General features: G+C 36.7%; 1 non-coding gene across 1 annotated transcript; it reads left to right on the plus strand.

Annotated features, from left to right (window-relative positions):
- Positions 1 to 3,936: 3,936 nt before the first annotated feature.
- Positions 3,937 to 4,044, plus strand: LOC148548317 (small nucleolar RNA R71). Its single transcript, XR_015898927.1, has one exon. It is a non-coding gene; the product is annotated as a small nucleolar RNA R71 (small nucleolar RNA).
- The last annotated feature ends 4,805 nt before the right edge of the window (positions 4,045 to 8,849 follow it).

Consider the following 8,849-nt stretch of genomic DNA (forward strand, 5'->3'; position numbering starts at 1 on the left):
AAGCAACTGAAAATCAAATAGGATAAAAAGAAGAGAATATACTATAAATTCCAAAATATCAATGAAACTTAGCTCCAATAAGATGAGCGGGACTTGTAGCTTTTTGTCTCTTGAATAGTTTTGGCATCTCACTTTATCCATTGAGGTTCAGAATGATTGGCATCTATAGGAACTTAGAATACAGATAGTGTTATTGATTCTCCTAGTTCAGTATGTTGATTCTTGAACACAGCTACTTTATGAGTCTTGGCCGTGGCCCTAAGCACTTTGTTTTCCAGTATTACTACCGGATACATAAATGCCACAGACACATAACTGGGTGAACCTTTTCAGATTGTGACTCAGCTTTGCTAAAGTCCCCAATTAGAGGTGTCCAGGGTTCTTAAGCACACTCTGTTTTTGCTTTGGACCTCGACTTTAACCGCTCAGTCTCAAGTTTTCACTTGACACCTTCACGCCACAAACACATGGTTAGGGACAGCTTGGTTTAGCCGCTTAGGCCAGGATTTTATTCCTTTAGGCCCTCCTATCCACTGATGCTCAAATCCTTGGATCCATTTTATTACCCTTGCCTTTTGGTTTTAAGGGCTATTGGCTTTTTGCTCTTGCCTTTTGGTTTTTAGAGATTTTGGCTTTTTCTGCTTGCTTTTTCTTTTTCTTTTTTTTCGCTATTTTTCTTTTTCTTTTTTTTTTTCGCAAGCTTTTGTATTCACTGCTTTTTCTTGCTTCAAGAATCATTTTTATGATTTTTCAGATTATCAAATAACATTTCTCTTTTTTTATCATTCTTTCAAGAGCCAATATATTTAACATTCATAAACAACAACTTCAAAAGACATATGCACTGTTCAAGCATTCATTCAGAAAACAAAAAGTGTTGCCACCACATCAAAATAATTAAACTAGTTTCAAGGATGAATTCGAAACCATGTACTTCTTGTTCTTTTGTAATTAAAATATTTTTCATTCAAGAGAGGTGATGGATTCATATTCATAACTTTAAGGCATAGACACTTAGACACTAATGATCATATAATAAAGACACAAACATCAATAAAATATAAAGCTCAAAAATTGAAAAACAGTAAAATAAATAGACAAGGAGATTAAGGAATGAGTCCACCTTAGTGAGGATGGCGTCTTCCTCTTCTTGAAGAACCAATGGTGCTTTTGAGCTCCTCTATGTCTCTTCCTTGCCTTTGTTGCTCCTCCCTCATAGCTCTTTGATCTTCTCTAATCTCATGAAGGATGATGGAGTGCTCTTGGTGCTCCACCCTTAGTTGTCCCATATTGGAACTTAATTCTCCTAGGGAGGTGTTGATTTGATCCCAATAGTTTTGTGGAGGAAAGTGCATCCCCTGAGGCATCTCAGGGACTTCATGGTGAGGAATTTCCTCATACTCTTGTTGAGGTCCATGATCTATTGTTTGTTCCATCCTTTTCTTAGTGATGGGCTTGTCCTCTTCAATGAGGATGTCTCCGGCCTTAGGTGCCCTAGATGGTTATGGAAAAACAAAAAGCAATGCTTTTACCACACCAAACTTAGAAGGTTTGCTCGTCTCCGAGCAAAAGAAGAAAGAAGTGAGTAGAAGAAGAAGAAAATGGAGGAGATGGAGGTGTGTGACTGGTTCGGTCAAGGGGGTTTAGGTGGTTATGATGTGTAAAAAGGAAGGAGTGATGGTTTGAATTTAAGTGGGTGGGTGTAGGTAGGTTGTATGATGGTTTTGGAGGAGCAATGGAGGTGATTGGTGGAGGTTAATTGGGGAAGAGAGTTATGAAAAGCTATGAAGGGGAGAGAAGAAGTGTGGGGATCCTGTGGGGTCCACAGATCATATGGGAATCCTGTGGAGTCCACATATCCTGAGGTGTCAAGGATTTTTCATCCTTGCACCCTTTAGATGTGTAAAACGCCATATACATGCAATCCTAGCGTTTAACGCCAGACTGCTTCCTGTTTCTGGCGTTAAACGCCACTTCCATGCTCTGTTCTGGCATTTAACGCCAGGTAGATGCTTGTTTCTGGCGTTAAACGCCAGCTTGGTGCCTGTTTCTGGCGTTAAACACCAGACAGATGCTTGTTTCTGGCGTTTAAATGCCAGACTGTTCTCCTCCAGGGTGTGCTATTTTTCATTCTATTTTTCATTCTGTTTTTGATTTTTTAGTAGTTTTTGTGACTTCACATGATCATCAACCTAAAGAACACATAAAATAACAATGGAAAATAAATAAATATAATTAGATAACATTGGGTTGCCTCCTAACAAGCGCTTCTTTAATGTCAATAGCTTGACAGTGAGCTTTCATGGAGCCTCACAGATGTTCAGAGCATTGTTGGAACCTCCCAACACCAAACTTAGAGTTTGACTTTGGGGGCTTTGGTTGACTCTGCAGTGAGAGAAGCTTTTCATGCTTCCTCTCCATGGTTACAGAAGGAGATCCTTAAGTTTTAAACACAAGGTTATCCTCATTCAGTTGAAGGATCAATTCTCCTCTGTCCACATCAATCACAGCTCTTGCTGTGGCTAGGAAGGGTCTTCCAAGGATGATGGATTCATCCTCATCCTTCCCAGTGTCTAGGATTATGAAATCAGCAGGGATGTAAAGGCCTTTAACCTTTACTAGCACGTCCTCTACTTGTCCATAAGCCTGTTTTCTTGAGTTGTCTGCCATCTCTAATGAGATTCTGGCAGCTTGCACCTCAAAGATTCTCAGTTTCTCCATTACAGAGAGTGGCATGAGGTTTATCCCTGACCCAAGGTCACATAGAGCCTTCTCAAAGGTCATGGTGTCTATGGTACAAAGTATTAAGAACTTTCCAGGATCCTGTTTCTTCTGAGGCAATGTCAGTTGATCCAGATCACTCAGTTCATTGATGAACAAGGGAGGTTCATCTTCCCAAGTCTCATTACCAAATAATTTGGCATTCAGCTTCATGATTGCACCAAGGTACTTGGCAACTTGCTCTTCAGTGACATCTTCATTCTTTTCAGAAGAAGAATATTCATCAGAGCTCATGAATGGCATAAAGAGGTTCAAAAGAATCTCTATGGTCTCTAGATGAGCCTCAGATTCCTTTGGTTCCTCAGAGGGAAACTCCTTGTTGATCACTGGACGTCCCAGGAGGTCTTCCTCACTGGGATTCACGTCCTCTCCCTCCCTCGTAGGTTCGGCCATGATGGTTAAATCAATGGCCTTGCACTCTCTTTTTGGATTCTCTTCTATATTGCTTAGGAGAGTACTAGGAGGAATTTTAGTGACTCTTTTACTCAGCTGGCCCACTTGTGCCTCCAAATTCCTAATAGAGGACCGTGTTTCATTCATGAAACTTACAGTGGCCTTAGATAGATCAGAGACTATATTTGCTAAGCTAGATGGATTCTGCTCAGAACTCTCTGTCTGTTGCTGAGTGGATGATAAAAAAGGCTTGCTATTGCTAAACCTGTTTCTTCCACCATTATTAAAGCCTTGTTGAGGCTTTTGTTGATCCTTCCATGAGAAATTTGGATGATTTCTCCATGAGGGATTATAGGTGTTTCCATAGGATTCACCCATGTAATTCACCTCTGCTATTGTAGGGTTCTCAGGATCATAAGCTTCTTCTTCAGAAGATGCCTCTTTAGTACTGTTGGATGATTCTTTCAATCCATTCAGACTCTGAGAGATCATATTGACTTGCTGAGTCAATATTTTATTCTGAGCCAATATGGCATTCAGAGTATCAATTTCAAGAACTCCCTTCCTCTGAGGCGTCCCATTACTTACAGGATTCCTCTCAAAAGTGTACATGAACTGGTTATTTACAACCATGTCAATGAGTTCTTGAGCTTCTGCAGGCGTTTTCTTTAGGTGAATGGATCCACCTGCAGAATGGTTCAGTGACATCTTTGATAGCTCAGACAGACCATCATAGAATATATCCAGGATGGTCCATTCTGAAAGCATGTGAGAAGGACACTTTTTGGTCAGTTCCTTGTATCTCTCCGAAGCTTCATAGAGGGACTCATCTACTTTTTGTTTGAAGGTTTGAACATCCACTCTAAGCTTACTAAGCTTTTGAGGAGGAAAGAACTTGGCTAAGAAAGCCGTGACCAGCTTATCCCAAGAGTTCAGGCTATCTTTAGGTTGAGAGTCCAACCATATTCTATCTTTGTCTCTTACAGCAAACGGGAAAAGCATGAGCCTGTAGACCTCGGGATCAACCCCATTGGTCTTAACAGTATCACAGATCTGCAAGAATTCAGTTAAGAACTGAAAAGGATCTTTAGATGGAAGTCCATGAAACTTGCAGTTCTGTTGCATCAGAGAAACTAGTTGAGGTTTAAGCTCAAAATTGTTTGCTCCAATGGCAGGGATGGAGATGCTTCTTCCATGTAAGTTGGAATTTGGTGCAGTAAAGTCACTAAGCATCTTCCTTGCATTGTTATTATTTTCGGTCATGTCTCTTTCTTTTTCAAAAATTTCTGTCAGATTTTCTCCAAAGAGTTGTGCTTAGCTTCCCTTAGCTTCCTCTTCAGAGTCCTTTCAGGTTCAGGATCAACTTCAACAAGAATGTTCTTATCCTTGTTCCTGCTCATACAAAAAAGAAGAGAACACAAAAGAAAATATGGAATCCTCTATGTCATAGTATAGAGATTCCTTATGTGAGTAGAAGAAGAGAAGAATATAAGAAGAAGAAGAAGAGAAAAATTTGAAAATAATTAAAAAGAAAAGAAAAATATTTTTGTTTTTATTTTATTCATTAGTTAAAATTCGAAAATTAAGAAGAAAAATAAAATTAAATTGAAAATTTAAAGCAATTAGTTAATTAAAAATATTTTGAAAAAGGGGAAGGTAATTTTCAAAAATTAAGAGTGAAAAAGTGGTTAGGTGGTTTTGAGAAAGATAAGAAATAAATTTAAAAAAAGATAAGAAGTTAGAAAGAGATTTGGAAATTAGAATTTCAAAAAGATGTGATTGAAAAAGATATGAATTAAAAAGATATGATTGGTAACAATTTGAAAAGATTTGATTTTTGAAAAAGATATGATTGTAAAGATATGATTGAAATTTATTTTGAAAATAGATATGATTAAAAAGATATAATTGAAAAGATATGATTGAAAAGATATTAAGAAGATTTGAAAATTAAATTTGAAAAGATAAGAAGTTAGAAAAGATTTTGAAATCAAAGTTGATTACTTGACTAACAAGAAACAAAAAGATATGATTTAAAATTTTAAAGATTGAACCTTTCTTACTAGGCAAGTAACAAACTTAAAAATTTTTGAATCAATCACATTAATTGTTAGTAAAGATTTTCTAAAATATGAAGTAAGAATAGGAAAAAGATTTTTGAAAATCAATTTTTTAAAAAAAAATTTTGAAAATATATAAAAATAAATAAAAAAGATTTGATTTTTGAAAAAGATTTGAAAAGATAGAATTTTGAAATTGAAATTTATGAGTAAAACAAGGAAAGATATATTTTTTATTTTTGAATTTTTAATGATGAGAAAGAAAAACACTAAATTGAAAGAAAACATAAAAATTATGAATCAAAACAACTAATACATGCAAGAACACTTTGAATGTCAAGATGAACACCAAGAACACTTTTTGAAAATTTTTAAGAAAAGAAAAACATGCAAGACACCAAACTTAGAAATTTTCAAACTTTAGATACTAATAATTCAAAAATGCATATGGAATATAAGAAGAGACACAAAACAAGAAATTTTAAAGATCAAACAAGAAGACTTACCAAGAACAACTTGAAGATCATGAAGAACACCATGCATGAGTTTTCGAAAATTTTTAGGGAAAAGTTAAAACATGCAATTGACACCAAACTTAAAATTTGACACTAGACTCAAATAAGAAACACAAAATATTTTTGGTTTTATGATTTTGTTAAATTTTTTTTTGGACTTTTCGAAAATTATATGGAAAAAGAAAATAAGAAACTCAAAATTTTTAATAAAGATTCCAGGAATCATGCAATGTTAGTCTAAAGCTTCAGTCTAAAGAGATTAGACAAGGCAGAACAAGCTTCAGCAGGACATTACATACAACAGCCAAATTGATGGGAATCAACTGACTCCTGTGATGATAAAAGTATCATCTGAAACTCTAGAATTCATTCTTAGAAATTCTGAAGAACATAGAATAATTTGTTTTTTTTTTATTTTTTTTCGAAAATAAGAAGAATAAAAGCAAAAACTTAAAACTAAAATAAAATTACATAATCTGAGCAACAAGGTGAACCATCAGTTGTCCAAACTCGAACAATCCCCGGCAACGGCGCCAAAAACTTGGTGCACGAAATTGTGATCATCAATGGCGCCAACAACTTGGTACGCACAATTATAATCTCAACTCTTTATCACAACTTCGCACAACTAACCAGCAAGTGCACTAGGTCGTTCAAGTAATAAACCTTACGTGAGTAAGGGTCGATCCCACGGAGATTGTCGGCCTGAAGCAAGCTATGGTCACCTTGTAAATCTCAGTCAGGCGGATTCAAATGGTTATGGCGAATTGATAATAAAAAGATAAATAAAACGTAAAATAAATATAGAGGTAGTTATATAATTCTTTGGTGAGAATTTCAGATAAGCGTATAGAGATGCTTTCGTTCCTCCTGAACCTCTGCTTTCCTGCTGTCTTCATCCAATCATTCCTACTCCTTTCGATGGCAAGCTTTATGTAGGGCATCACCGTTGTCAATGGCTACATCCCATCCTCTCTGTGAAAATGGTCCAATGCGCTGTCACTGCATGGCTAATCATCTGTCGATTCTCGATCATACTGGAATAGGATTTACTATCCTTTTGCGTCTGTCACTACGCCCAGCACTCGCGAGTTTGAAGCTCGTCACAGCCATCCCTTCCCAGATCCTACTCGGAATACCACAGACAAGGTTTAGACTTTCTGGATCTCAAGAATGGCCGTCCATGGGTTCTAACTTATACCACGAAGATTCTAATATCTCGGACTCGGTCCTCTGTATTAGATATCTAAGAGATACTCATTCTAGCTTGTTTACATGTAGAACGGAAGTGTGTGTCAGACACGCATTCATGGGTGAGAATGATGATGAGCATCACATAATCATCACATTCATCATGTTCTTGGGTGCGAATAGATATCTTAGAGAAGGAATAAGCTTGAATTGAATAGAAAAACAGTAGTACTTTGTATTAATTCATGAGGAACAGCAGAGCTCCATACTTAATCTATCGAGTGTAGAAACTCTACCGTTGAAAATACATAAGTGATAAGGTCCAGACATGGCCGAATGGCCAGCCCCCTAAACGTGATCAAAGGATCAAAAGATAATCCAAAGATGTAAATACAATAGTAAAAAGTCCTATTTATACTAAACTAGTTACTAGGGTTTACAGAAATGAGTAAATGATGCAGAAATCTACTTCTGGGGCCCACTTGGTGTGTGCTTGGGCTGAGAATTGAGCTTTACACGTGTAGAGGCTTCTCTTGGAGTTGAACGCCAGTTTGTAACCTGTTTCTGGCGTTTAACTCCACTTTGCAACCTGTTTCTGGCGTTTAACTCCAGAATGCAGCATGGAACTGGCGCTGAACGCCAGTTTGCGTCATTTAAACTCGGGCAAAGTATGAACTATTATATATTGCTGGAAAGCCCTGGATGTATACTTTCCAACGCAATTGAGAGCGTGCCATTTGGGGTTCTGTAGCTCTAGAAAATCCACTTTGAGTGCAGGGAGGTCAGAATCCAACAGCATCTGCAGTCCTTCTTCAACCTCTGAATCTGATTTTTGCTCAAGTCCCTCAATTTTAGCCAAAAAATTCCTAAAATCACAGAAAAACACACAAACTCATAGTAAAGTCCAAAAATGTGAATTTTAATTAAAAACTAATAAAAATATACTAAAAACTAACTAAATCATACTAAAAACTATGTAAAAACATTGCCAAAAAGCGTATAAATTATCCGCTCATCAGTTAACCTCTAATAATTGAAGGTAAGTTAAGTGAGAAAATCAGCATGAACCCTCAAGTCCTAGTCAACTCCTAAGGAAAGACTAGAGTTAGTGGAATTCAAGTCAACTAGCAACTTTTAATTGTCAATCAACAAGAGACTTTGACAATTCAAGAGTCTCCAGTTACTCAATCTTAGCTAAGAACATAAAAAGCTAGTTTAAAATCCAACCAAGCATTTCATCAAACACTTGGTGGGCGTAAAGTAAAGGCATAGAAAAATAATAGAGAATGTAAAATCTAAAACCAACAATTGCAAGCATCAAGGATAACAAATAAAGGAAGAAGCAATAAACATGAAATACCTCAAATTGCATTAAAAGGGAAATCAAATCTAACATGAGAATTCATAAACTAAATTGGTAACATAAAGCAATCAATAAGGGAAATAAATAAACTAGAATGCTAGAGCAAATAAAAGTAGAAGAGAAACTAGATTAAACTAAGATAGAAATCTGAAATTGAAAAGAACTAAAAGGAATCCTAAAATCTAGAGAGAGGAGAGAGCCTCTCTCTCCAGAAAACTACATTTAAAACCTAAAATTATGTGAATGAAAGTTGTATGAATGATTCCTCCATTCTTCAGCCTCTAATATGTGTTTTCGGGCTTGGAACTGGGCCAAAAACAGCCCATAAATCACCCCAGCGATTTCTGATATGTCCAGCACGTGGCTCTGTCACGCGTACGCGTCGCCCACGCGTACGCGTTGCTGAACTTTTGCAACGTCACGCGTACGCGTAATCCACGTATGTGCGTCGCCTAACTGCATTGGAGACTATGGCAAATTACATCTCATTTTGAAGCCCCGGATGTTTGATGAGCGGATAATTTATACGCCTTTTGACATTGTTTT

The sequence above is a fragment of the Arachis ipaensis genome, chromosome B8 (genome assembly GCF_059453495.1).
Source record: "Arachis ipaensis isolate K30076 ecotype BB chromosome B8, ASM5945349v1, whole genome shotgun sequence".
Classification (NCBI taxonomy): Eukaryota; Viridiplantae; Streptophyta; class Magnoliopsida; order Fabales; family Fabaceae; genus Arachis; species Arachis ipaensis.